Genomic DNA, 27,062 nt, shown 5'->3' with positions numbered 1-27,062 from the left:
GCGTGGGAGTCGCAGAATGATCGGAATCTAAGATGTGTTGGCGGCCGATGAGAGAAGAAGCAGCGTGCAGGCTCATCTGTCACCCTCCTCTTTTTCCCTCCCTCCCTAATGCGGGGGTCATGTCCCCTCATCTCACCAGGAGGGAAGTATAATTTCCTCTCCGCTAATCCCTCCCCCACAGCGGGTGCCAGTCTCCCCCACTCCTTCTCGGTGCTCTACACACTCCCTGACATCTCCAGCATTCTCTGTATGCTGTTTGTGTTATTACAGACCAATGCCAAATAGTCCTGCTACTTCATTCAACATCTAAACCTTTAATGCATTGCACTAGTTTCTTGTAAAGTGCCTATGCCCTTACGTGTACTCTAAGCTTCCCCTTTTGCTCCCCCAGCCTTGTTCTCTCCCCCAGATCAGTGTCAGAGAGGTGTGTACTGCTTTGGCTCTCTGCTCTCAGTTGTGTTTCACTGCAGGGAGTTGTGAAGGAGAGGAACACAAGGGCTGTGCTTTGGCTGCTTTTGTTGTCATAGCAAGTTAATATTTCCCCTTTTTTTGTCCACTGGCAAGGCAAATCAGAAGTGTTTTTCTGTTTGGAAGAAAAGGATGTGGCATGCCTCAAGTTGCTGCTTCTATCATATCGTTTCCACATGGAACTCAAACTTCCTTCTCCCTCCTGTCTCTTTGTTTTTCCTGCACTTTTACAGCAAAATAAAGATACAGTGGGCCTGAAATGATTGACACCCTTGATAAAGATAAGCAAAAATGACTGTATAAAATAAATCATTAAGAGCTCTGTTTTCATGTCATCCAACAAATGACATGTAAACACATGGAGTTTGCTAAACGGCATTGGTACTTGGATTGAAACCAGTGCCATGGTCAGATGACATGACAATAGAGCTCTTTGACCATGCACACTAGTGGTGGGGTTAGCGTTGAAGTCAGAATGCATAAGCAGAAAAGAACCCCAGACCTAAATCAAATGTTATTTGTCACATGCGACGAATAGAACGAGTGTGGACTTAACCGTGAAATGCTTACTTACAAGCCCTTCCCAAATATGCAGAGTTTAAAAAATAATAAAAACAAAACTGGTAACACGAGGAATAAAATACACAAGAATGGAGCTATATATACAGTGGCAAGAAAAAGTATGTGAACCCTTTGGAACTACCTGGATTTCTGCATAAATTGGTCATAAAATGTGATCTGATCTTCATTTAAGTCACAACAATAGACTAACAGAATGCTTAAACTAATAACACAAACAATTATATGCTTTCATGTCTTTATTGAACACACCGTGTAAACATTCACAGTGCAGGGTGGGAAACGTATGTGAACCCTTGGATTTAATAACTGGTTGACCCTCCTTTGGCAGCAATAACCTCAACCAAACGTTTTCTGTAGTTGCGGAACAGAACTGCACAACGGTCTGGAGAAATGTTGGACCATTCCTCTTTACAAAACTGCTTCAGTTCAGCATTATTCTTAGGATGTCTGGTGTGAAGCACTCTCGAGGTCAAGCCACAGCATTTTAAATCGGGTAGAGGTCAGGACTCTAACTGGGCCACTCCAAAATGCATATTTTCTTCTGTTGGAAGACATTCTGTTGTTGATTTACTTCTGTGTTTTGGGTCATTGTCCTGTTGCATCACCCAACTTCTGTTGAGCTTCAATTGCCGGACAGATAGCCTTACATTCTCCTGAAAAATGTCTTGATACACTTGAATACATTTTTCCATCGATGATAGCAAGCTGTCCAGGCCCTGATGCAGCAAAGCAGCCCCAAACCATAATGCTCCCTCCACCATACTTTACAGTCGGGATGAGGTTTTGATGTTGGTGTGCTGTGCCTTTTTTCCTCCACACACAGTGTTGTGTGCGCCTTCCAAACAACTTAACTTTAGTTTAATCACTCCACAGAATATTTTGCCAGTAGCGCTGTGGAACATCCAGTTGCTCTGTTGCGAACTTCAGATGTGCAACAATGTGTTTTTTTTGGACAGCAGTGGCTTCTTCTGTAGTGTCCTCCCATGAACACCATTCTTGTTTAGTGTTTTCAAGGCAAAGGAGATGATCATGGACTACAGGAAAAAGAGGACCGAGCATGCCCCCATTCTCATCGACGGGGCTGTAGTGGAGCAGGTTGAGAGCTTCAAGTTCCTTGGCGTCCACATCAACAACAAACTAACATGGTCCAAGCACACCAAGTCGGTCGTGAAGATGGTACGACAAAACCTATTCCCCTTCAGGAGACTGAAAAGATTTGGCTTGGGTCCCCAGATCCTCAAAAGGTTCTGCAGCTGCACAATCGAGAGCATCCTGACGGATTGCATCACTGCCTGGTATGGCAACTGTTGGCCTCCGACCGGAAGGCACTACAGAGGGTAATGCGTACGGACCAGTACATCACCGGGGCCAAGCTTCCTGCCATCCAGGACCTCTGTACCAGGCAGTGTCAGAGGAAGGCCCTAGAAATTGTCGGACTCTAGCCACCCTAGTCATAAACTGTTTTCTCTGCTACTGCATGGCAAGCGGTGCCGGAGCGCCAAGTCTATGTCCAAGAGGCTTCTAAACTGCTTCTACCCCCAAACCATAAGACTCCTGAACAGCTAATGAAATGGGTACTCAGACTATTTTCACTGCCCCCCCCCCCCCCCCCCCACGCTGCTACTCTGTTATTATCTATGCACAGCCACTGTAACAACCCTACCTGCATGTACATAATTATCTCAGTTACATCAACACCGGTACCCCGGCACATTGACTCTGTACCGGTACCCCCTGTATATAACCCCGCTACTGTTTTTCACTGCTGCTCTTTAATTATTTGTTTTTCTTATCTCTTAATTAACTTCATCGTTGGTTAAGGGCTTGTAAGTAAGCATTTCACTACACATTTCACTGTAAACCTGTTATATTCGGCTTTTAGAGATACTTTTGTAACCCTTTCCAGCTTTTTGCAAGTCAATAATTTTTTATCTTAGGTCTTCTGAGATCTCTTTTGTTCGAGGCATGGTTCACATCAGACAATGCTTCTTGTGAATAGCAAACTCAAATGTTGTGAGTGTGTTTTATAGGGCAGGGCCGCTCTAACCAACATCTCCAATCTTGTCTCATTGATTGGACTCCAGGTTAGCTAACTCCTGACTCCAATTATCTTTTGGAGAAGTCATTAGCCTAGGGGTTCACATACTTTTTCCAACCTACACTGTGAATGTTTAAATTATGTATTCAATATAAACAAGAAAAATACAATTTTTGTGTTATTAGTTTAAGCACACAGTTTGTCTTGTTGTGACTAAGATGAAGATCAGATCAAATTTGGACATTTATGCAGAAATCTAGGTAATTCCAAAAGGTTCACATACTTTTTCTTGCCACTGTACAGTATCAGTACCAGATCAAATATGCAGGGGAATGAGGTAGATATGTACATGAAGGCAGGGTAACGTGACTAGGCATCAGGATAGATAACAAGAGTAAAATAATGAGCGCAGAAGCATATGATGAGTATAAAAGGATGGTACCTGTCAAAGGTTTGGACATCTTTTCATTCAAGTTTTTTTTTTTTTGTGACTTTTCTACATTGTGGAATTATAGTCAAGACAAACTATGAAATAACACTTATGTAGTAACCATAAAATGTTTAGCAAATCAAAATATATTTAACATTTAGATTCTTCGCCTTGATGACAGCTTTGCACACTCTTGGCATTCTCTCAACCAGCTTCACCTGGAGTGCTAAATCCAACAGTCTTGAAGGAGTTCCCACATATGCTGAGCACTTGTTGGCTGATTTTCCTCCACTCTGTGGACCAACTCACCCCAAACCATCTCAATTGGTTTGAGGTCGGGGGATTGTGGAGGCCAGATCATCTAATGCAGCACTCGATCACTCTCCTCCTTGGTCAAATAGCCCGTACACAGCTTGGAGGTGTGTTGGGTCATTGTCCTGTTGAAAAATAAGTTATACTACCACTAAGCGCAAATCAGATGGGATGGTGTATCGCTGCAGAATTCTGTGGTAGCCATGCTGGTTAACGTCTTGTTGACGGGGGCAGTATTGAGTAGCTTGGATGAATAAGTTGCCAAGAGTAAACTGCCTGCTACTCTGTCCCAGATGCTAATATATGCATATTATTAGTAGTATTGGATTTAAAACACGGATGTTTCTAAAACTGTTTGAATGATGTCTGTGAGTATAACAGAACTCATATGGCAGGCGAAAACATGAGACAAATCCAACCAGGAAGTGGGAAATCTGAGGTTTGTAGTTTCATTTAAGTGATTGCCTATCCAATATACTGTGTCTATGGGGCCAGATTGCACTTCCCAAGGCTTCCAGCAGATGTCAATAGTCTTTAGAAAGTTGTTTGAGGCTTCTATTGTGGAAGGGGCTCGAATAAGAGCTGTCTCAACAAGTGGACTAGACTGAGGCCAATCAGTTGTTTACTGCGCGGTCACGCGGGTGCGCCGTTCCTTCTTTTTCCTCTGTAATGAATACGCTATTGTCCGGTTGGAACATTTATTCAAGATTTATTATAAAAAGACCCGAAGGTTTGATTGTAAACATCATTTGACATGTTTCTACAAACTGTAATGGAACTCTTTTGACTTTTCGTCTGGATTTTGCACTCGCACATTGTGTTTTTGGAATAGTGAACTAAATATAGGTATTTGGACATAAATATGGACGTAATCAAACAAAACGAACATTTCTAGTGGGAGTCCTGGGAGTGCATTCCAACGAAGATCAGCAAAGGTAAGTGAAGATTTATAATGCTATTTATGACTTTTGTTGACTCCACAACTTGGTCGGGTAACTGTATGGCTTGCATTTGTGGCTGAACGCTGTTCTCAGATTATTGAATATTGTGCTTTTGCCGTAAAGCTTTTTTGAAATCGGACTCAGCGGTTGCATTAAGAACAAGTTTATCTTTAATTCTATGTAAAACATGTATCTTTCATCAAAGTTTATGATGAGTATTTCTGTTATTTGATGTGGCTCTCTGCAATTTCTCCAGATGTTTTGTAGGCATTTCTGAACATGGTGTCAATGTAAACTGAGGTTTTTGGATATAAATATGAACTTGATCGAACAAAACATACATATATTGTGTAACATTGAGTCCTGGGAGTGTCATCTGATGAAGATCGTCAAAGGTTAGTGATTAATTTAATCTATATTTCTGCTCTTTGTGACCTCTCTTTGGTTGGAAAATGGCTGAATGCTTTCTGTGACTAGTTGCTGACCTAACATAATGATATGTTCTGCTTTCACCGAAAAGCCTTTCTGAAATCGGACACTGTGGTTGGATTAACGACAAGTGAATCTTTAAAATGGTGTAAAATACTTGTATGGTTGAGGAATTTTAATTATGAGATTTCTGTTTTGAATTTGGCGCCCTGCACTTTCACTGGCTGTTGGCGAGGTGGGACGATCCCAGAGAGGTTAAGTGTGCTTTGAATTCAAAATAAATCACAGACGGTGTCACCAGCAAACACCATCACACCACCACCTCCATGCTTCATTGTGGGAAACGCATGCGGAGATCATCCGCTCACCTACTCTGCGTCTCACAAAGACACGGCGGTTGCAACCAAAAATATCAAATTTGGACTCATCAGACCAAATGTCCATTGCTCGTGTTTCTTGCCCCAAGCAAGTCTATTCTTCTTTTTTGTGTCCTTTAGTAGTGGTTTCTTTGCAGCCATGAAGGTCTGATTCACACAGTCTCCTCTGAACAGCTGATGTTGATGTTTCTTACTTGAACTCTGAAGCATTTATTTGGGCTGCAATTTCTGAGGCTGGTAACTAATGAATTTCTCCTCTGCAGCAGACTCTGGGTCTTTCCTGTGGCGGTTCTCCATGAGAGCCTGTTACAAATCCCTTTTTGGCCCGGCAGTCTAAGGGGGATGGTAACGAGACCTGTAACATAACTCATGCAAATTATAATAGGGACAAAATAAAATTGCAAACGAAAAACCACAGACAACTTAATTACCGTCAAACACTCAGGGTTTTTCGAAAACACACGGTAAAGGGGGGGCAGGAAAAGGGGCTTAGCTGGACCCAAGGAAAGAAACAAATATCAAAAAACAGCCCTAAGCTAGACTAGCCTACTACTATACAGCTATCTAACTAACCAAAAATGCAGTAGGTGGTCTGCCCAGTTCTACCTAGGGTTCTTAGACAAAGTAGTCCTACGGGTAGTGTATGCCCATGGGCAACTTGTCTTCGTTCCCCCTTTTCCCACCATCAAACACCATAACACAAACAATACTCACAGGTGGGGACAAAGTGATCTGGAGGTGCTAAAACAAACAAGAGAACTACCGAGAGATTGTATGACAGAGATATTGAGCTCTTGAGAAAACAACTGATTGGGTTTTTAAACCAAGGTAAAGGAAATGTGATAGGGTAAGGGAAAAGGAGGGGAATGAGGAATGATTGGGGAATGATGATTGCCACCTGTGAGGAGGGGAGAAGGAGAGAAAAGAAATACACACACACAGGATACACACACAGAATACCTGTATCCGTAACAGTTTAATCATAGCGCTTGATGGTTTTTGCGACTGCACTTAAAGGTCAGTCAATGTGGAAAATGTAATGTCTTAAAGTAATGATGGACTGTTGTTTCTCTTTGTTTATTTGAGCTGTTCTTGCCATAATATGGACTTGGTCTTCTGTATACCACCCCTACCTTGTCACAACACAACTGACTCAAATGCATTAAGAAGGAAAGACATTTCACAGATTAACTTTTAACAAGGCTCACCGTGCATTCCTGGTGACTACCCCATGATGATGGTTGAGAGAATGCCAAGAGTGTGCAAAGCTGTCATCAAAGCATAGGGTGGCTACTTTGAAGAATTTAAAATATATTTCTATTAGTTGAACACTTTTTTTTGTTACTACATGATTTCATATATGTTATTTCATAGTTTTGATGTTTTCACTATTATTCTACAATGTAGAAAATAGTAAAAATAACCCTTGAATGAGTAGGTGTCCAAACTTTTGACTGGTGCTGGAGAATAAAGGCACATACCTGTCTATATAAGGTCCCATAGTTAACAGTGCATGTCAGAGCAAAAACCAAGCCATTGTCCGTAGAGCTCCGAGATAGGATTGTGTCTGTACAGATCTGTGGAATGGTACCAAAACATTTCTGCAGCATTGAAGGTCCCCAAGAACACAGTGGACTCCATTGTTATTAAATGGAATAAGTTTGGAACCACCAAGACTCTTCCTAGAGCCGGCCACCTGGCCAAACTGAGCAATTGGGGGAGAAGGGACATGGTCAGGGAGGTGACCAAGAACCCGATGGTCACTGACCGAGCTCAAGAGCTCCTCTGTGGAGATGTGAGAACCTTCCAGAAGGACAACCATCTCTGCAGCACTCCACCAATCAGGCCTTTATGGTAGAGTGACCAGAACTGAAGCCACTACTCAGTAAAAGGCACATGACAGTCCTCTTGAAGTTTGTCAAAAGGCACCTAAAGACTCTTAGACCATGAGGAACAAGAGTCTCTGGTCTGATGAAACCAAGATTGAACTCTTTGGCCTGAATGTCAAGCGTCACTTATGGAGGAAACCTGGCACCATCCCTACAGTCAAGCATGGTGGTGGCATTATGCTGTGGGGATGTTTTTCTGGGACTGGGAGACTAGTCCGGATCCAGGGAAAGATGACCGCAGCAAAGTACAGACATCTTTGCTGAAAACCTGCTCCGGAGTGCTCAGGACCTCACTGTGGTGAAGGTTCATTTTCCAACAGGACACCGACCCTAAGCACACAGCCAAGACAACGCAGGAGTGGCTTCGGGACAAGTCTCTGAATGTCCTTGAGTGGCCCAGCCAGAACCCTGACTTGTATCGAACATCTCTGGAGAGACCTGAACATAGCTGTGCAGCGACACTCCCCATCCAACCTGGCATAGCTTGAGAGGATATGCAGAGAAGAGTTGGAGCAACTCCCCAAATACAGGTGTGCCAAGCTTGTAGCGTCATACCCAAGAAGACTAGGCTGTAATCGCTGCCAAAGGTTCTTCAACAAAGTACTGAGTAAAGTGTCTGAGTAGTTATTAAATGTGGTATTTCAGTTTATTTTTAATACATTTGAAAAAACCTGCTTTTGCTTTGTCGTAATGAGGTATTGTGTGTAGATAATGTGGGAAATAAAAATTATACATTTTAGAATGTTCATTTTGTTGGTGCATTGGGAGGTTCTTGGGGTTGGGGAATGGAATTAATTGCAATTTTTTTCTTGGGGAGGGATCTCGAATGGTTGAGGGACAGCTATTGGGGAACTGTGGAGGGATCTTGGAGGGTTCGGGTTCTCCTTTTTCGGCCTGGTGGGAGATCTGTCAACGTGCCCTTGAGCAGGGCATTGATCCTGGATGCTTCTGTGTGTCACTCTGAATGGGAGTCTGTTGGATGACTGGTGTGGTGTAGTTGAGCGGCTTCACTGCAAGTATATTGTATGTTTTGGATATTCAATAAAATAAAAGAATAAGACGTAAAAATGTGGAAAAAGTGAAGGGGTCTGAATACTTTCCGAATGCACTGTGTACGTGTCCTTGATAATGAATTACATTCTCAAATGGATGTGTAGTTGAAAGGAAAGGGGGATACCTAATCAGTTGTACAACTGAATGCATTCAACTGATATGTCTTCCGCATTTAACCCAAACCCTCTGCATCAGAGAGGGGGTTTGGGACCCGGGGGTCGGCACCCGGGGAACAGTGGGTTAAATGCCTATCGATCTCCATTTTTCTCCATATGTCTGTTTACATGCATTATATATTACATACAGAAACTTCATCCTCGATCCGGCTATCTTCTTGATGTCTAAGGAGCGCTCTGGCTGTCCTGTAAGTGAGACTGATATTATTTATAACTATATGAAGGGATAATTTGCTTGGTTATTGTTTGGGCTTGTCCTTGGTTTTGTTTCCCCCGCTAACCTTAATTATTCCCTCTCCATTTGCCACGGTAACAGAATGCATTTGCATTCATTAAGAGTCCTCCATTGCATATTATCTGGGGAAAAGCACTGCTAACTCAGACCCTGATTGAGTTGTGATATCTCTACATCCCTGGGTTTGGGTGTAGGGGCCCCATTCTCTGCAGTTCAGCACTGAGCCTCTGTCGTAAGGAGAATGTCTTAAACATACAGGGGTCGATGCCGTCTCATCTTTACATCTTGGAAGTGAATGGAATTAATACTGTAGTGGCTGCCAGCAGATACCTTATACAGACTTGGAGAATGCAGCATCCCACTCAATGTCTGAACCCTTAACCTCCCTCTCCCACCAGTCCACTCTGCAGCCCTAGGTTCAGGTGGATGCATGGATACTAAGCACTGCAGAGAACAGGGCTGGGTGCGGTTTCTCACAGCTGTGGTTTTCCACAGTTGTAACTCAGAAACATTTGCCAAAACTGCAAAACATCCAAAGTTAAGTCAAGATCCCATAAGCTTGTTCGGAGATGTTCCACCACTTCAGAGACGTCATGTTCAGTAATAAGATAGCCTAGTTGGCCGGCCGATCGAGTAGCCTTTGGAAGAGCTCTGTGAGGGTATTGTCCATTCAGGGAAAAGACTGTGCTGGGCTGAAGAAACGTGAGAGACAGGAAATTGAAATAAAATGTAAAAAATGAAAAGTCTCTGGAGACTGAACCTGGGACTGGCATCACCAGGGGCCAAAATCTCATTTTGACGTTAAAGCTCAGTCTCTCTGGAAAAATAATCACCAACTTTCTGAGTTCTGTGAATTTAAACATATGCTTCCTGTGACTGTGCACTGGCATATCTCGGCGTCTGTACCCTGGGTAGCTCTTCTCACTGGGTATGGAAGTGTGTCAGAGGATTGGATGGGTCCCCCAGCTCTGGTGCTACTGTCAGTAGCATGTTTACATTGGCCTGGCAAATATTGAAGAGCCTTCTCACTTTAATTTACATTTTCTTTCCATGTATAAACCTGGTGAAAAGTAGTCACTATCTCCTGCTCCCTCTCTAGACCTTTTCAAGGGCATTTGACATTTCTATCCAAATTTTCTTCAACGTCGCCATCAAAAAAAAGTCTTTGCTTGATCATAAATGAACAGCAAGAGCAAAGTGTTATATTCCAAGTCCTGGGGATGAAATATCAGTGTTGGATGAAAACACCTCGATCTACCATCAATCAATCCTGTAAAGTAAGTTTGGAGGTGATACACAAGTGCCCAACGAATAGCCCACCATCACCAGACGTCCATTCTAGAAGAAATCAATGTATTTTTGTTGCTCAAGACTGGCCGATCACTGCCATTTTACTCTGGCTCGTATTTAAATGCATGGAATGTACATCCTATTTTATGGCGAAGAGGGAGTCCAAGAATAACCTGCCCACTGGTGCATGACGGGAGGTGAGATTCATAATTCACCAGGGACACTGCTTTTCTTCTCCTCTTTTAGATTAACTTTTAGGGGAGCGCTGGAGGAAATTGTAAATGATAGCACAGCTGAGCTAGCACTTCTGCTGAAATTAAACCCCAGAGAACTTTTTCTCAGCCCTGGTTAAGTGCTGTAAATACTTTTTTTAATGGTAATTTTGTAGGGTTCAGAATTCAAATGTCTGCCGGTAAATGGAACTGCTCATAATTCCTCGTGCTATATGATGAGGAAGTATTCTTAAAGTGTTGAGCTGGTATGCACTATTGTAGAAGTTTTCTATTGTTGACAAAGCTTTGTAGGGTCTGCAGAAATGTCTCTGGGAATGTCTCTGTGAACTCATCCATATGATTACAACGTCTAACATTCATTTGAATTTAAAGGTAAGTGCTTATGAACTGCCTGTGTTGAAATTGAATCCAAGCTATTTTAAACATAAGCTGCAAGTGAACAATAAACTGCACTGTCCTATTAAGAAAACAAGAGTAGCACTGTCAGTAGCCTTGAGTTATCAGTACTTGAGAAATTCTTTGCTAACAAAGTTCAGTGTAAAATGTTTTTTGCTAGTATGAGGTCTGTAGTTACACCCTTGGAGGTCCCCACGCCATCATTTGATACCTCCCATTGCGATATTACCCAAAAGGTAATGATGCGGTGGGCCTCCCGGGTGACGCAGTGGTTAAAGGCGCTGTACTGCAGCGCCAGCTGTGCCATCAGAGACTCTTGGTTCGCGCCCAGGCTCTGTCGTAACCGGCCGCGACCGGGAGATCCGTGGGGCGACGCACAATTGGCCTAGCGTCGTCCGGGTTAGGGAGGGCTTGGCCGGTAGGGATGTCCTTGTCTCATCGTGCACCAGCGACTCCTGTGCGCAGTGCTCGCTAACCAGGGTTGCCAGGTGCACGGTGTTTCCTCAGACACATTGGTGCGGCTGGCTTCTGGGTTGGATGCGCGCTGTGTTAAGAAGCAGTGCGGCTTGGATGGGTTGTGTATCGGAGGATGCATGATTTTCAACCTTCGTCTCTCCCGAGCCCGAGATTGTAGCTACTAAAACAATTGGATACCACGAAATTGGGGAGAAAAAGGGGTAAAAATCAAACAAAAAACAACACAAAAAACACGAAAAAAAGGTAATGATGCAACAGACCTCTGCCTGAGCACCACTCCCACCAAAATGTTGTCTGCTCTGCTCCAAATTTGATCTCATCTACTCCAGCTCCCCTCCTATCTGAGGATAGTAAACTGTTAGTGTGTCCTGGTCTGCTACACTAAGCTGGTGACGTGTTTGATGTTCTGGTCTATAGCCTGGCTGGCGTCCATCAACTGATCCCAACATTGGCTCTGTGCACCTGGACAGCTTTCATGTTTTTCCTCTCTTGTCAGCACTTCTTGTCTTATTCTGGTGTTGAGGGCTTGAACTGCCACCCATTGGTGTGTTGTCAAGCTGAGCTGCTTGTGTCAGCGATTTATTTCCCATATTTAGGTGTGGGACTGCCTCTGTGGATCCATGTTTTATTTTCCCACACCGTTGGAACACTGATGGCTGGCCACGTCATGCACTCTTGAATTGGGTTGTTTCCCTGTTCCGAATCTCTTTACGCCCCCACTAGGGCTGATCTCACTAACAAAGGCAGGCCAAGGGCAGTGTGTTCCCAACGGGCTCAGTTTGGTGACGCTTACATGAAATATAAAACAGATGGATGTAAAAATAGACATTGTTTCTTGAATACAATGAACATATAGGGCAAAGGTAATTATAGTTGTAGGTCTACATAAGCACACTGCGTATATGCTGTACAGCCGCCATAGGTGTAGATCAGTGGCTGGTGATTCCGGTTCTGGAGACGAGTCGACAAAGGGTTCAAATATCCAGTTCAGCCCCTGAGGTCCTGTTGAAACACGTTGACTGATATATCCTTTTCATATGATATCATCGGAGCAAAAATGGGTTCGAGGCAAAATCCATCAAGCGCTGATGATCCCTGCACTATCCTCTGGGAAATAGCAATTTTCTCCTAAATAAGTTGTTGTCATTGTCATCTCTGTGCAAGTAATTTTTTTTCTGCAGAAGGAAATATTTGGTCTGTCTCTCGCTCTACCGCTCACACCCTCAGCCAGATGCGAGTCTGTTGCGGAGGGTTGAGCAAGGGGAGAGCGAGAGGTGGGAGTACTAATTAATAGTTGAGAAAGTGAGTTAGGCGGTAGCATCGTCCATCTCAGGATGAAGACATCTGTATTTACCACACAGCCCTACAGTGAGATGTTGAAAAGCATGGGGAAGTATTTACTTGTGCTAAAAGCCCAAAGCTGCATTTGTGAACCTCAATAGGCCACAGCCATTTATTTGTGTTTTTGGTCAATTAAATGTCAAGGCTATGGAGATAATTAACTTTTAATTACTATTGGATTCTTCACATTTTTTCAAAAGTTTAATGACAGCCAATGGCAGCATTTCAGAATGCCATTGCATTTCAAATAGTGAACAGTTTTTTTTTGTTTTTGTTTTTGTCGGAGTTCAGTTGTAAATGGATGTTCAACTCAGTAAGTGCTAAGTGATTGCTCACTCATTTTCAATGGCACACATCATGCCTATGGGACTTGAAAGAACATAGCTGTGTTCGAGTACTCATTCTACCCACACTAACCGTACTGTTTGTGATGGGAATTGAGTATATAGTATGCTTATTGGTCATAGTATGGATATAGTTAGTATGCCAAAAATTCCCAGATGTCATACTATATTCGTCAAAATATGAAGTATACACGCAGAGGACACTATTTCCGTACTTTAGGGTCAATAATGCAATTCTTCAGGAAATGGGCGTGGCTTTACATCGTTTTCAGATTTTAAGAAAATGGCGGAAAATATTTAGCCGAAGTCCAATGATAGCAGATACAAATTAATTTAACTAATTATGACAAATGTTATCAAAATGTTGAGCATTGTAATAAAGTAATTACTTTTGCAGTAAGTTACCTTACGTTATGTTGACTGACATTTGTTAGCTACGCTGGCCTTACGAATCACATAGCATATAATTACAGCAGTATGTACCGGTATGTCAGCTAGCTACCTAACGTCAGTTGGCTACTTATACATCAAACTTGCCAGTATATGAACTATAAGCGATCTAACTACCCAATGTTTATTGACTTGCTTATTCCCGTCATGCTTAGCTAAATGGTACAGTTGTTGTGCATTTACAATGGACATTCGCGTGCTTTCAGGAATTGAATTTACGAGCACACTCTGGCACTCCGGATTGAATTGAAGAACACATCCGAAGTCGTAAAATATCTAACTAGTCATGTGTTATGCTAACTAGCTAGCAAGAGAGAGCAACAGCATCAACTTCCGGTAGACCGGCGAAGAGCTAGTACGCTAAACTGAAAGGATACTGTTTCGTTTACAGTATACTAAAATGAACTAATAGTTTGTTGTATATACTCATTAAGTATGTAGTATACAATAAGTTAGTATGGGTATTCGAACACAGCTCATGTTTGTTCTTTCTTTGGTTGTCTTAATAATCTTGAGGATGACATAGGGTAAGTGGGTGGGGGAGCAGGTGGTAGGGGGTTTATAGTATATTTACTCTAACTGCAGGACCACAGTTCTGGTCAGCGATGAAAGTGGTTGATAATGGGTGTCTGGGGGTGTGGACGTAACGGCATCCTTGTTTGTAGGGTTATGGGTTGACTTCCTTGAAGTGTTGAGGGACCGGTGATGAGTTGAAGGAAAACACCTAAATTAGTCTCTTTCCTCCCATTGGACCGTCCCTTCCGGATGTTCCATTTGATGTATCTGTTTTATACGCTTGAGCATTTACAAACTCAAGTGCTTGTTCAATTTGAGGGATCCATACAAGCTTGTTAGAAACTACAAGCTGTTGGGAGATGATGCTCTAGAAAAGAAACCAACACTTGTTCTCTAAACATTAGAGACGTGAGCAACAAAACCAAAAGTTGGTACACCACATAGCTGCCCTTTCCTCTGTGTTGTAGGGAGTTTTAACATTTGTTTACATGTTGTTTACATGGAGTTTAACCAGGACAACTGCCATACTTAAAATGTTAAATATTGTTCCACTTTCCTCTTGAAATGGCCCATCTTTTGGACAATGTGGCTGTCTAGAATAAATGTTCCCTTATTTTGTCAGGGAAATGAGCAGAGCTATATTGATAATTTTTTTATACCATTGTTACATGATTCATTTATCAAATGGTCTTGCATTTTGTGAAGTTAACTCAAAATCAAATGTTATTTGTCACATGCGCTGAATACAACAGGTTTGGTAGACCTTACCGCGAAATGCTTACTTTACAAGCCTTTAACCAACAATGCAGTTTAAAGAAAATAGAATGATCATCTACGGCAGGGGTTCTTAAACTTTTTCAGCCTGGGACCCAAGCTTAGGAACATATGCAACTATATGTACATATTGGTACATTTCATTGCCGTTATGCCTTAAACAAATGCAATATAGACTAAAACAAATAACAATTAATTTAAAAAGCCATATAAATAGCTATTCATGTTTATTTTCACCCATTAAACACTCTTACATATCTGTCTAGGTTGGAACTGTTGCTGTTAAAATTCAATAAATAATTTGAATTCTGAACGGGAACAAACTGATTGATCACATCACACAGATGCATAACAGACCAGACACGAATGATACCCAACCCTAAGTAACTGTACAGATGAAAAATGACCAGGCCTGCGTGTCAGGCATCTTACTGTAGAAAGTATTGTCAAAAGAAAGTCTAGGTTGGGGCTGTTGCTGATAAAATTGAAGTCATATATTTTATCCTGAAATGGAATAAACTGATTGATCCAGGCTATATCACATCCAGCCGTGATTGGGAGTCCCCTAAGGCGGCGCACAATTCTCCCAGTGTTGTCCAGGTTTGTCCGGGATAGGCTGTCATTGTAAATAAGAATTTGTTCTTAAAACTGACTTTGTCTAGTTTAAAAAAAGGTTACATTTAAATAAATAAAAATATTTCAAAAAATAATCACACGGATGTAGACCAGAAAACACACACACAGTCCTAATGAGAGGTCTGTGTGTGGCTGGTTTTCAACAAGCATGTCTGTTCTGGGATCAGTTTTTGACAGTGCAACACTGAGGTCATGCTCAGCATTGAGACTGTTTCTGTACTTATTTCTTAAGTAATCCAGAGTTGAGAACCCTGACTGACATAGGTATGTGGTACCAAACTGGACCAGAACATCTACTGCTTTCTCAGTTAGGCAGGAGACCGCTTCCTGCTGTAGATGAGCAACCCAGAACCTGTGTGTGTGTTTTTGCCTCAAAAAGTATCTTGCTTCCTTCAGTTTATTCCAGTTCAGAATAAACATGATGACTTGTATTTTAACAGCAACGATTCCAACCTAGATTTGTTTTAAACAATAATTTCTACAGTAAGATGTACAGTAGGCCTGATCATTTTTCATCTTCATCTGTACTGTTACTTAGAGGCAAAAGAAGCGGTCTTCTGGTCAGGCTCCGGAGACGGGCACATCGCGCCACTCCCTAGCATTCTACTCGCCAATGTCCAGTCTCTTGACAACAAGGTTGATGAAATCCGAGCAAGGGTAGCATTCCAGAGGGACATCAGGGACTGTAACGTTCTTTGCTTCACGGAAATATGGCTCACTGGAGAGACGCTATTGGAGTCGGTACAGCCAGCTGGTTTCTCCACACATCGCGCCGACAGAAACAAACATCTTTCTGGTAAGAAGAGGGGCGGGGGCGTATGCTTTATGGTTAACGAGACGTGGTGTGGTCACAAGCACATACAGGAACTCAAGTCCTTCTGTTCACCTGATTTAGAATTCCTCACAATCAAATGTCGACCACATTATCTACCAAGGGAATTCTCTTCGATTATAATCACAGCCGTATATATTCCCCCCCAAGCAGACACATCGATGGCTCTGAACGAACTTTATTTGACTCTTTGCAAACTGGAATCTACATATCCTGAGGCTGCATTCATTGTAGCTGGGGATTTTAACAAGGCTAATCTGAAAACAAGACTCCCTAAATTGTATCAGCATATCGATTGCACAACCAGGGCTGGTAAAACCTTGGATCATTGCTATTCTAACTTCCGCGATGCATATAAGGCCCTGCCCCGCCCTCCTTTCGGAAAAGCTGACCACGACTCAATTTTGTTGCTCCCTTCCTACAGACAAAAGCTAAAACAAGAAGCTCCCACGCTGAGGTCTGTTCAACGCTGGGCCGACCAATCTGATTCCACGCTCCAGGACTGCTTCCATCACGTGGACTGGGATATGTTTTGTATTGCGTCAAACAACAACATTGATGAATACGCTGATTCGGTGAGCGAGTTCATTAGAACGTGCGTTGAAGATGTCGTTCACATAGCAACGATTAAAACATTCCCAAACCAGAAACCGTGGATTGATGGCAGCATTCGCGTGAAACTGAAAGCGCGAACCACTGCTTTTAATCAGGGCAAGGTGACCGGAAACATGACCGAATACAAACAGTGTAGCTATTCCCTCCGCAAGGCAAATCAAACAAGCTAAGCGTCAGTATAGAGACAAAGTAGAATCGCAATTCAACGGCTCAGACACGAGGTATGTGGCAGGGTCTACAGTCAATCACGGATTACAAAAAGAAAACCAGCCCAGTCACGGACCAGGATGCCTTGGCAGACTAAATAACTTTTTTGCCCGCTTTGAGGACAATACAGTGCCACTGACACGGTCCGCAACCAAAAAATGCAGACTCCTTCACTGCAGCCGAGGTGAGTAAAACATTTAAACGTGTTAACCCTCGCAAGGCTGCAGGCCCAGACGGCATCCCCAGCCACGCCCCCAGAGCATGCGCAGACCAGCTGGCTGGTGTGTTTACGGACATATTCAATCAATCCCTATCCCAGTCTGCTGTTCCCACATGCTTCAAGAGGGCCACCATTGTTCCTGTTCCCAAGAAAGCTAAGGTAACTGAGCTAAACGACTACCGCCCCATAGCACTCACTTCCGTCATCATGAAGTGCTTTGAGAGACTTGTCAAGGACCATATCACCTCCACCCTACCTGACACCCTAGACCCACTCCAATTTACTTACCGCCCAAATAGGTCCACAGACGATGCAATCTCAACCACACTGCACACTGCCCTAACCCATCTGGACAAGAGGAATACCTATGTGAGAATGCTGTTCATCGACTACAGCTCAGCATTTAACACCATAGTACCCTCCAAACTCGTCATCAAGCTCGAGACCCTGGGTCTCGAACCCGCCCTGTGCAACTGGGTACTGGACTTCCTGACGGGCCGCCCCCAGGTGGTGAGGGTAGGTAACAACATCTCCACCCCGCTGATCCTCAACACTGGGGGCCCCACAAGGGTGCGTTCTGAGCCCTCTCCTTTACTCCCTGTTCACCCACGACTGCGTGGCCACGCACACCTCCAACTCAATCATCAAGTTTGCGGACGACACAACAGTGGTAGGCTTTATTACCAACAACGACGAGACGGCCTACAGGGAGGAGTTGAGGGCCCTCGGAGTGTGGTGTCAGGAAAATAACCTCACACTCAACGTCAACAAAACTAAGGAGATGATTGTGGGAACACCCCCCTATCCACATCGATGGAACAGTAGTGGAGAGGGTAGTAAGTTTTAAGTTCCTCGGAGTACACATCACAGACAAACTGAATTGGTCCACCCACACAGACAACATCGTGAAGAAGGCGCAGCAGCGCCTCTTCAACCTCAGGAGGCTGAAGAAATTCGGCTTGTCACCAAAAGCACTCACAAACTTCTACAGATGCACAATCGAGAGCATCCTGTCGGGCTGTATCACCGCCTGGTACGGCAACTGCTCCGCCCACAACCGTAAGGCTCTCCAGAGGGTAGTGAGGTCTGCACAACGCATCACCGGGGGCAAACTACCTGCCCTCCAGGACACCTACACCACCCGATGTCACAGGAAGGCCATAAAGATCATCAAGGACAACAACCACCCGAGCCACTGCCTGTTCACCCCGCTATCATCCAGAAGGCGAGGTCAGTACAGGTGCATCAAAGCTGGGACCGAGAGACTGAAAAACAGCTTCTATCTCAAGGCCATCAGACTGTTAAACAGCCACCACTAACATTGAGTGGCTGCTGCCAACACACTGACTCAACTCCAGCCACTTTAATAATGGGAATTGATGTAAAATATATCACTAGCCACTTTAAATAATGCTACTTAATATAATGTTTACATACCCTACATTATTTATCTCATATGTATACGTATATACTGTACTCTATATCATCTACTGCATCTTTATGTAATACATGTATCACTAGCCACTTTAAACTATGCCACTGTTTACATACTCATCTCATATGTATATACTGTACTCAATACCATCTACTGCATCTTGCCTATGCCGCTCTGTACCATCACTCAATCATATATCTTTATGTACATATTCTTTATCCCTTTACACTTATGTGTATACGGTAGTAGTTTTTGGAATTGTTAGCTAGATTACTCGTTGGTTATTACTGCATTGTCGGAACTAGAAGCACAAGCATTTCGCTACACTCGCATTAACATCTGCTAACCATGTGTATGTGACAAATAAAATTGGATTTGATTTGATTTTGGGTTGCACAATAAGTAGCTAGCTAGCATAGCTAGCTAACGTTAGCTATTAGCTGTGTACAAAGCCGGAGGATTGTTTTAAAGAGAATCTCACATATACTACTATGAGAACAGTTGAAGCGAAAGTTTGCATAGACCTTAGCCAATTACATTTAAACTCAGTTTTTCACTATTCCTGACCATTATTCCTCGTAAAAATTCCCTGTCTTAGGTCAGTTAGGATCACCACTTTATTTTAAGAATGTGAAATGTCAGAATAATAGTAGTGATTTATTAAAGCATGTATTTCTTTCATCGCATACCCAGTGGGTCAGAAGTTTGCATACACTCAATTAGTATTTGGTAGCATTGCCTTTAAATTGTTTATCTTGGGTCAAACGTTTCAGGTAGCCTTTCACAAGCTTCCCACAATAAATTCCTCCTGACAGAGCTGGTGTAACTGAGTCAGGTTTGTAGGCCTCCTTGCTCGCACACGATTTTTCAGATCTGCCCACATATTTTCTATGGGATTGAGGTCAGGGCTTTGTGATGGCCACTCCAATACCTTGACTTTGTTGTCCTTAAGCCATTTTGCCACAACTTTGGAAGTATGGAAGACCCATTTGCGACCAAGCTTTAACTTCCTGACTGATATCTTGATGTTGCTTTAATATAATATCATTTTCCTTCTCATGACGCCATCTATTTTGTGAAGTGCACCAGTCCCTCCTGCAGCAAAGCACCCCTACAACATGATTCTGCCACCCCCGTGCTTCACGGTTGGGATGGTGTTCTTCGGCTTACAAGCCTCCCCCTTTTTCCTCCAAACATAACAATGGTCGTTATGGCCAAACAGTTCTATTTTTGTTTCATCAGACCAGAGGACACTTCTCCAAAAAGTACGATCTTTGTCCCCAGTTGCAAACCATAGTCTGGCTTTTTTATGGTGGTTTTGGAACAGTGGCTTCTTCCTTGCTGAGCAGCCTTTCAGGTTATGTCGATATAGATATAGATACTTTTGTACCTGTTTCCTTCAGCATCTTCACAAGGTCCTTTGCTGATGTTCTGAGATTGATTTTCACTTTTCGCACCAAAGTACGTTCATCTCTAGGAGACAGAACGCATCTCCTTCCTGAAAGGTATGACGGCTGCGTGGTCCCATGGTGTTTATACTTACGTACTATTGTTTGTACAGATGAACGTGGTACCTTCAGGCGTTTGGAAATTGCTCCCAAGGATGAACCAGACTTCTGGAGGTCTCCAATTTTTCTTTCTGAGGTCTTGGCTGATTTCTTTTGATTTTTCCAAGTAAAGAGGCACGGAGTTTGAAGGTAGGCCTTCAACGTCCACAGGTACACCTCCAATTGACTCAAATGATGTCAATTAGCCTATCAGAAGCTTCTAAAGCCATGACATAATTTTCTGGAATTTTCCAAGCTGTTTAAAGGCACAGTCAACTTAGTGTATGTAAACTTCTGAACTACTGGAATTGTGATACAGTGAGTTATAAGTTAAATAATCGGTCTGTAAACAATTGTTTGAAAAATGACTTGTCATGCACAAAGTAGATGTCCTAACCGACTTGCCAAAACTATAGTTTGTTAAGAAGAAATTTGTGGAGTGGTTGAAAAAGTGTATGTAAACTTCCGACTTCAACTGTAGTACTCCTTTATATCTGCTTACCTGTTATAAAATGACAACAATGCTAGCTGACTTTTCCACCGCCGAAGCACTGTTTCCTGAACCTTTCTGCCTTGTTCTGAAAGAATTCCCTGGGTATACCGTCATGCTGTGGATATTTGGTCAGGACATGTCGTTATATGAATTTGTACATTTTGAATGACTCATTACTAAGCACTTCCCTGCACAAACACATTGACGGAGGTCCTCGTTATTTCTCAAAGTTTGTATGGAAGAGAAACTCATCGGTTTATTGGCTTTTCATGATGATTGCGCTCCGTCAGAACTTGTTGCTAGCATGAGTCAATTTGATCGTGATGGCGAGTGGGAATGACAAGTCAGTGGCTGACAGCGCATCATCTGCTGCTGAACGACAGCGCTGCAGCGTGTGTCGCGGGGTGATCTTCAAGAAAAAAGAATAGGTAAACCACGAAGCACACGGGCATCTCCTTCTCCCACTCACGCAGCTGCCAAACTGAGCGGACACAACTGCTAAGCCGAGAGCTTACTGAACAGAGACCGCAGTTGCACTTGGCCAAATCCATTCCAGTAATTCATGAATACATTCACTCTGACACGTCGCGACCCATCATAAACAGGTCCACGACCCACACTTTAAGAAATGCTGCTCTACCGGGACGGTTGTTGCTAATGTGACTAGAATGACGTTGTATACAACAGCCAACTGTCCAGGATGTCGACGCATCTTATACAGTGCCTTGCGAAAGTATTCGGCCCCCTTGAACTTTGTGACCTTTTGCCACATTTCAGGCTTCAAACATAAAGATATAAAACTGTATTTTTTTGTGAAGAATCAACAACAAGTGGGACACAATCATAATTTTGCACGCCCAATTTTTCTGTTTTTGATTTGTTAAAAAGGTTTGAAATATCCAATAAATGTCGTTCCACTTCATGATTGTGTCCCACTTGTTGTTGATTCTTCACAAAAAAATACAGTTTTATATCTTTATGTTTGAAGCCTGAAATGTGGCAAAAGGTCGCAAAGGTCGCAAAGTTCAAAGGGGCCCGAATACCATGCTATTGTTTGAGGAGAGTGCCCAACAACAACTTTTATCATGGCATTTGGTTTGATACATTCACCTCTGAAGGTAAATAATGTACTTACATTCAGTAATCTTGCTCTGATTTGTCATCCTGAGTGTCCCAGAGATAAAATATAGCATCGTTTTTTGTTGTTGATAAAATCCATTTTTATATTCAAATGTAGGAACTGGGTTCTAAAGTTTGAAACCATGCTCTTTCTGTTTCTTTACAGCTTTCTTGGTTAGTTTGGACCATGGTAGTTTGTTGGTGATGTGGACACCAAGGATCTTGAAGCTCCCACTACAGTCCCGTCGACGTAAATGAGGACAGGTTTGGCCCTCCTTTTCCTGTAGTCCACGATCGTCTCCTTTGTCTTGCTCACATTGAGGAAGAGGTTGTGTTCCTGGCACCACACTGCCGGGTCTCTGACCTCCTCACTATAGGCTGTCTCATTGTCAGTGATCAGCAAACTTAATGTTGGAGTTGTGCTTGGCCATGCAGTCGTGGGTGAACAGGGAGTACAGGAGGGGACTGAGCACTCACAACTGAGGGGCCCGCGTGTTGAGGATCAACGTGGCAGATGTGTTGTTACCTACCCTTACCACCTTGGGGCGGCCCGTCAGGAAGTCCAGGATCCAGTTGCAGAGGGAGGTGTTTAGTCCCAGGGTCCTTTGCTTAGTGATGAGCTTTGTGGGCACTTTGGTGTTGAATGCTGAGCTGTAGTCAACTAACAGCATTCTCACATAGGTATTCCTTTTGTCCAGGTGGGAAAGGGCAGTGTTGACTGCAATTCTGATTGCATCTTCTGTGGATCTGTTGGGGCGGTATGCGGATTGCAGTGGGTCTAGGGTTTCCGGGATAATGGTGTTGATGTGAGCAATGATCAGCCTTTCAAAACACTTCATGGCTACTGACGTGGTTGCTACGGGGTGGTAGTCATTTAGGCAGGTTACCTTAGTGTTCTTGAGCCCATGGACTATGGTGGTCTGCGTGAAATATGTAGGTATTACAGACACGGTCAGCAAGGGGTTGAAAATGTCAGTGAAGATACTTGCCAGTTGGTCCATGCATGCTTGGAGTACATGTCCTGGGAATCCATCTGGCCCCGTGGCTTTGTGAATGTTGACCTGTTTAAAGGTTATGGTCACATATGCTGCGGAGAGCCTGATCACACAGTTGTACGGAACAGTTGGTGCTCTCATGCATGCTTCAGTGTTGCTTGCCTCGAAGTGAGCATAAAAGGCATTTAGCTTACCTAGTAGGCTCGTGTCATTGGGCAGCTTGCGCCTGGGGTTCCCTCTGTAGTCCGTAATAGTTTGCAAGCCCTGCCACATCCGATGAGCATCAGAGCCGGTGTTGTATGATTCAATCTTAGTCCTGTATTGACCCTTTGCCTGTTTGATGGTTCGTCTGAGGGCATAGTGGGATTTCTTAGAAACTTGCGGATTAGTGTCCCGCTCCTTGAAAGCAGCAGCTCTAGCCTTTAGCTCAGTGCCGATGTCGCCTGTAATCCATGGCTTCTGGTTGGTGTATATATACATACGGTCACAGTGGGGGGGACGTCGTCGATGCACATATTGATGAAGCCGGTGACTGAGGTGCTATACTCCTTAATCAAATCAAATCAAATGTATTTATATAGCCCTTCGTACATCAGCTGATATCTCAAAGTGCTGTACAGAAACCCAGCATAAAACCCCAAACAGCAAGCAATGCAGGTGTAGAAGCACGGTGGCTAGGAAAAACTCCCTAGAAAGGCCAAAACCTAGGAAGAAACCTAGAGAGGAACCAGGCTATGTGGGGGTGGCCAGTCCTCTTCTGGCTGTGCCGGGTGGAGATTATAACAGAACATGGGCCAAGATGTTCAAATGTTCATAAATTACCAGCATGGTCGTATAATAACAAGGCAGAACAGTTGAAACTGGAGCAGCAGCACGGTCAGATGGACTGGGGACAGCAAGGAGTCATCATGTCAGGTAGTCCTGGGGCATGGTCCTAGGGCTCAGGTCCTCCGAGAGAGAGAGAAAAAAGAGAGAATTAGAGAGAGCATATGTGGGGTGGCCAGTCCTCTTCTGGCTGTGCCGGGTGGAGATTATAACAGAACATGGCCAAGATGTTCATAAATGACCAGCATGTTCGAATAATAAGAAGGCAGAACAGTTGAAACTGGAGCAGCAGCACGGCCAGGTGGACTGGGGACAGCAAGGAGTCATCATGTCAGGTAATCCTGGGGCATGGTCCTAGGGCTCAGGTCCTCCGAGAGAGAGAAAGAAAGAGAGAAGGAGAGAATTAGAGAACGCACACTTAGATTCACACAGGACACCGAATAGGACAGGAGAAGTACTCCAGATATAACAAACTGACCCTAGCCCCCCGACACAAACTACTGCAGCATAAATACTGGAGGCTGAGACCGGAGGGGTCAGGATACACTGTGGACCCATCCGAGGACACCCCCGGACTGGGACAAACAGGAAGGATATAACCCCACCCACTTTGCCAAAGCACAGCCCCCACACCACTAGAGGGATATCTTCAACCACCAACTTACCATCCTGAGACAGGGCCGAGTATAGCCCACAAAGATCTCCGCCATGGCACAACCCAAGGGGGGGCGCCAACCCAGACAGGATGACCACATCAGTGAATCAACCCACTCAGGTGACGCACCCCTTCCAATGCCATTGGATGAATCCTGGAACATATTCCAGTCTGTGCTAGCAAAACAGTCCTGTAGCGTAGCATCCCCTTCATCCGTCCACTTCCGTATTGAGCGTGTCACTGGTACTTCCGGCTTTCGTTTTTGCTTGTGAGCAGGAATCAGGATAATATAATTATGGACAGAATTGTCAAATGGAGGGCGAGGGATAGCTTCTTTTTTTCTTCTTCTTTTTACCCGTCTCTGTGTTGCACATATGACATGCTGGTAGAAATTAAGTAAAACTTCTGGGTGAGCATTTTCTTGTTTGCTTATGGCCTTATACAGGTTGTTGAGTGCGGTCTTAGTGCTAGCGTCGGGTGGTGGTAGACAGAAAATTATAGATTAACTCCTTTGGTAGGTAGTGTGATCGACAGCTTAGAATGAGATACTCTACCTTAGGCCAGCAATACCTCGAGACTACCTTAATATTAGACATCTCTCACGAGCAGTGATTGACTAATAGACATACCCCCATGCCTCGTCTTACCAGACGTAGCTGTTCTGTCCTGCCGATGCACGGAAAACCAAGCCAACTGTATATTATCCGTGTTGTTTTCAGCCACGACTCGGTGAAACATAAGATTTTACAGTTTTTAATATCCCGTTGGTAGGATAGTCTCAAACAGAGCTCATCCAGTTTATTCTCCAGTGGTTGCACGTTGGCCAATAGAACGGATGGTAGAGGCGCTGACGAATTCTCACAAGGCACCCTGATCTTCGCCCCCTATAGTTCCTTCTTTTCTGTATGGGGAATTGGGCCTTGTCTGGGAGCAACATTAAATCCTTCGTCAGACTCATTAAAGAAAATATTTGAGGTGTCTAATCGCTTTTCTGATATCCAGAAGCTCTTTTCGGTCATAAGAGACGGTAGCATCAAAAATTCTATACAAAATATGTTACATACAATGCAAAAAAAAATAGCAATTGGTTATGAGCCCGTAAAACGGCAGCCATCCCCTCCTGTTCCGTTCTTCAAAAATTCTAATCAAAAGGTCACTCCATCCAGCCTTTAGGTCAGCTGAAATAATGGGCTGGCACCAGTCACCTCACCGTTGCTGGACTCCCCAGAGCCTCTGCTGGCTGTGTGAGCAGGCATCTTCCCAGCCTACATGTGGATCCAGGAATCTGCAGGCTGGTTAGATGGTTGTCACACGTCTGGTCTTCTTCATCGGCACTCTACTTATGTCAGCTTCCTGATGGTTGTCTGGAACACTCATATAAGGGTACTGTTAACACCAAGCTCTACAATATCTGTGTTTGTGACCAGTAAACAAATCCTTTAACAGGATACAGTTACCAGTGTGCCAAGACTACCATGCTTTAGTTGAACCCAATTTGTGGTGATGAAATGGATCGTAATTACTTGTGTTCACAAAAATGTACATATGGCATTATATAAATTGTAATATTGCCGATAGCTCAGTTAGTGCACCTCTCTGTGTATTGAAGTATACGTTTCTTACCGGAGGATGAGTGTCACTAGTCTGGATGCATGCATGTCTGAATGACAGTCAGATGCTTACCTCTGTCACAGACCACTGATGTCTTTGCGCTGGCTCACGTTCCAGGAATGAGGTGAAGAACGTTCTGCAATGTCAAGGGCCAGCTTAGGCTTCACTCAAGGGGGAAAAGTCTCGGAAATCTATTTGGAAAGCTCACGTCTGTCAGAGGGAAAAAAAAGCAAGAACGGTCACAGAGGTTAATTTATTGCCCTGGAGTTTGTGGCTGTTCCGCCGTAAATCTCCCCAGTCCGCTCCAGGCTGATGTCTTAACCAGAGCTGGCTTTTCATGTATATTTAGACATTTATTTAAATATAGTTTAAAGTGGTTTTCAAAGATTATTAGCAGATATAGTTGTTGGTGTATGAAGCAAATATATTTGCTCATCTCATTTCTCAAACTCTGCTATCGTTTTTATCAAAAATGTGGATTAGGCTACTCAGTCTCTATATGCATTAGAAACCTTTAAGATGTAACTCAGTGGTTGACTCTGTTTTTCCTCCAACACTGGTTGCACTGCCACTTGTGTCAAATCTAACAACTTTGATAGGCTCAGAGCACACCACATGACCCACCCAGGAGGTTAAATTTCCTCTGTGCATTGATTTTGCGTGTCGCCTTGATTTTGATCACAATGCCCAGCACGTCATATCAGATTATTCCTCCCCCTCATCACCAGGGCATAACTTAAGCTGAACCGAGCGTATCCTCCTCTGTCTGAGCCAGGACGTTGTGAGGGGCGATTGGAGTGTGAAGGCTGCCTTGTCTCCAAATGAGAGACTCAGGTTGTCTGGCAGTCGGCTGCTGACATACCCTAAACTCCTAGACTGAGACAGATATGTCCTCCAGTCAGCACAGCACTAAGGCCATCTCCTCCTCTGATTTGTCCTCCTTTAAACCTGCCCTAAAACCTGCCCTTTACTTTTCAGTAAACTAGTTGAACATAAATCAAGAATGAAAAGCTTTCATTGCTGCTGTCACTTGTAGTTCGTTTTCCGGCACATTCGTGGGACCACAAAATGTTTTGACGACTAATCAGAGAACTGCAATTTTAGCCTGCGATTGTGGGGTC

General features: G+C 43.6%; 1 protein-coding gene across 1 annotated transcript in view; it reads left to right on the top strand.

The window, feature by feature from the left end:
* LOC109899697 (tetratricopeptide repeat protein 27-like) overlaps positions 1 to 27,062 on the top strand; it is a 99,773-nt gene that overhangs the window by 66,220 nt on the left and 6,491 nt on the right. The gene's annotated exons all lie outside the window — the stretch shown is intronic.

Source organism: Oncorhynchus kisutch, linkage group LG11 (genome assembly GCF_002021735.2).
Source record: "Oncorhynchus kisutch isolate 150728-3 linkage group LG11, Okis_V2, whole genome shotgun sequence".
Classification (NCBI taxonomy): Eukaryota; Metazoa; Chordata; class Actinopteri; order Salmoniformes; family Salmonidae; genus Oncorhynchus; species Oncorhynchus kisutch.
Note: the sequence above shows the minus strand (reverse complement) of the source record. Positions and strands in the feature narration are given on the sequence as shown.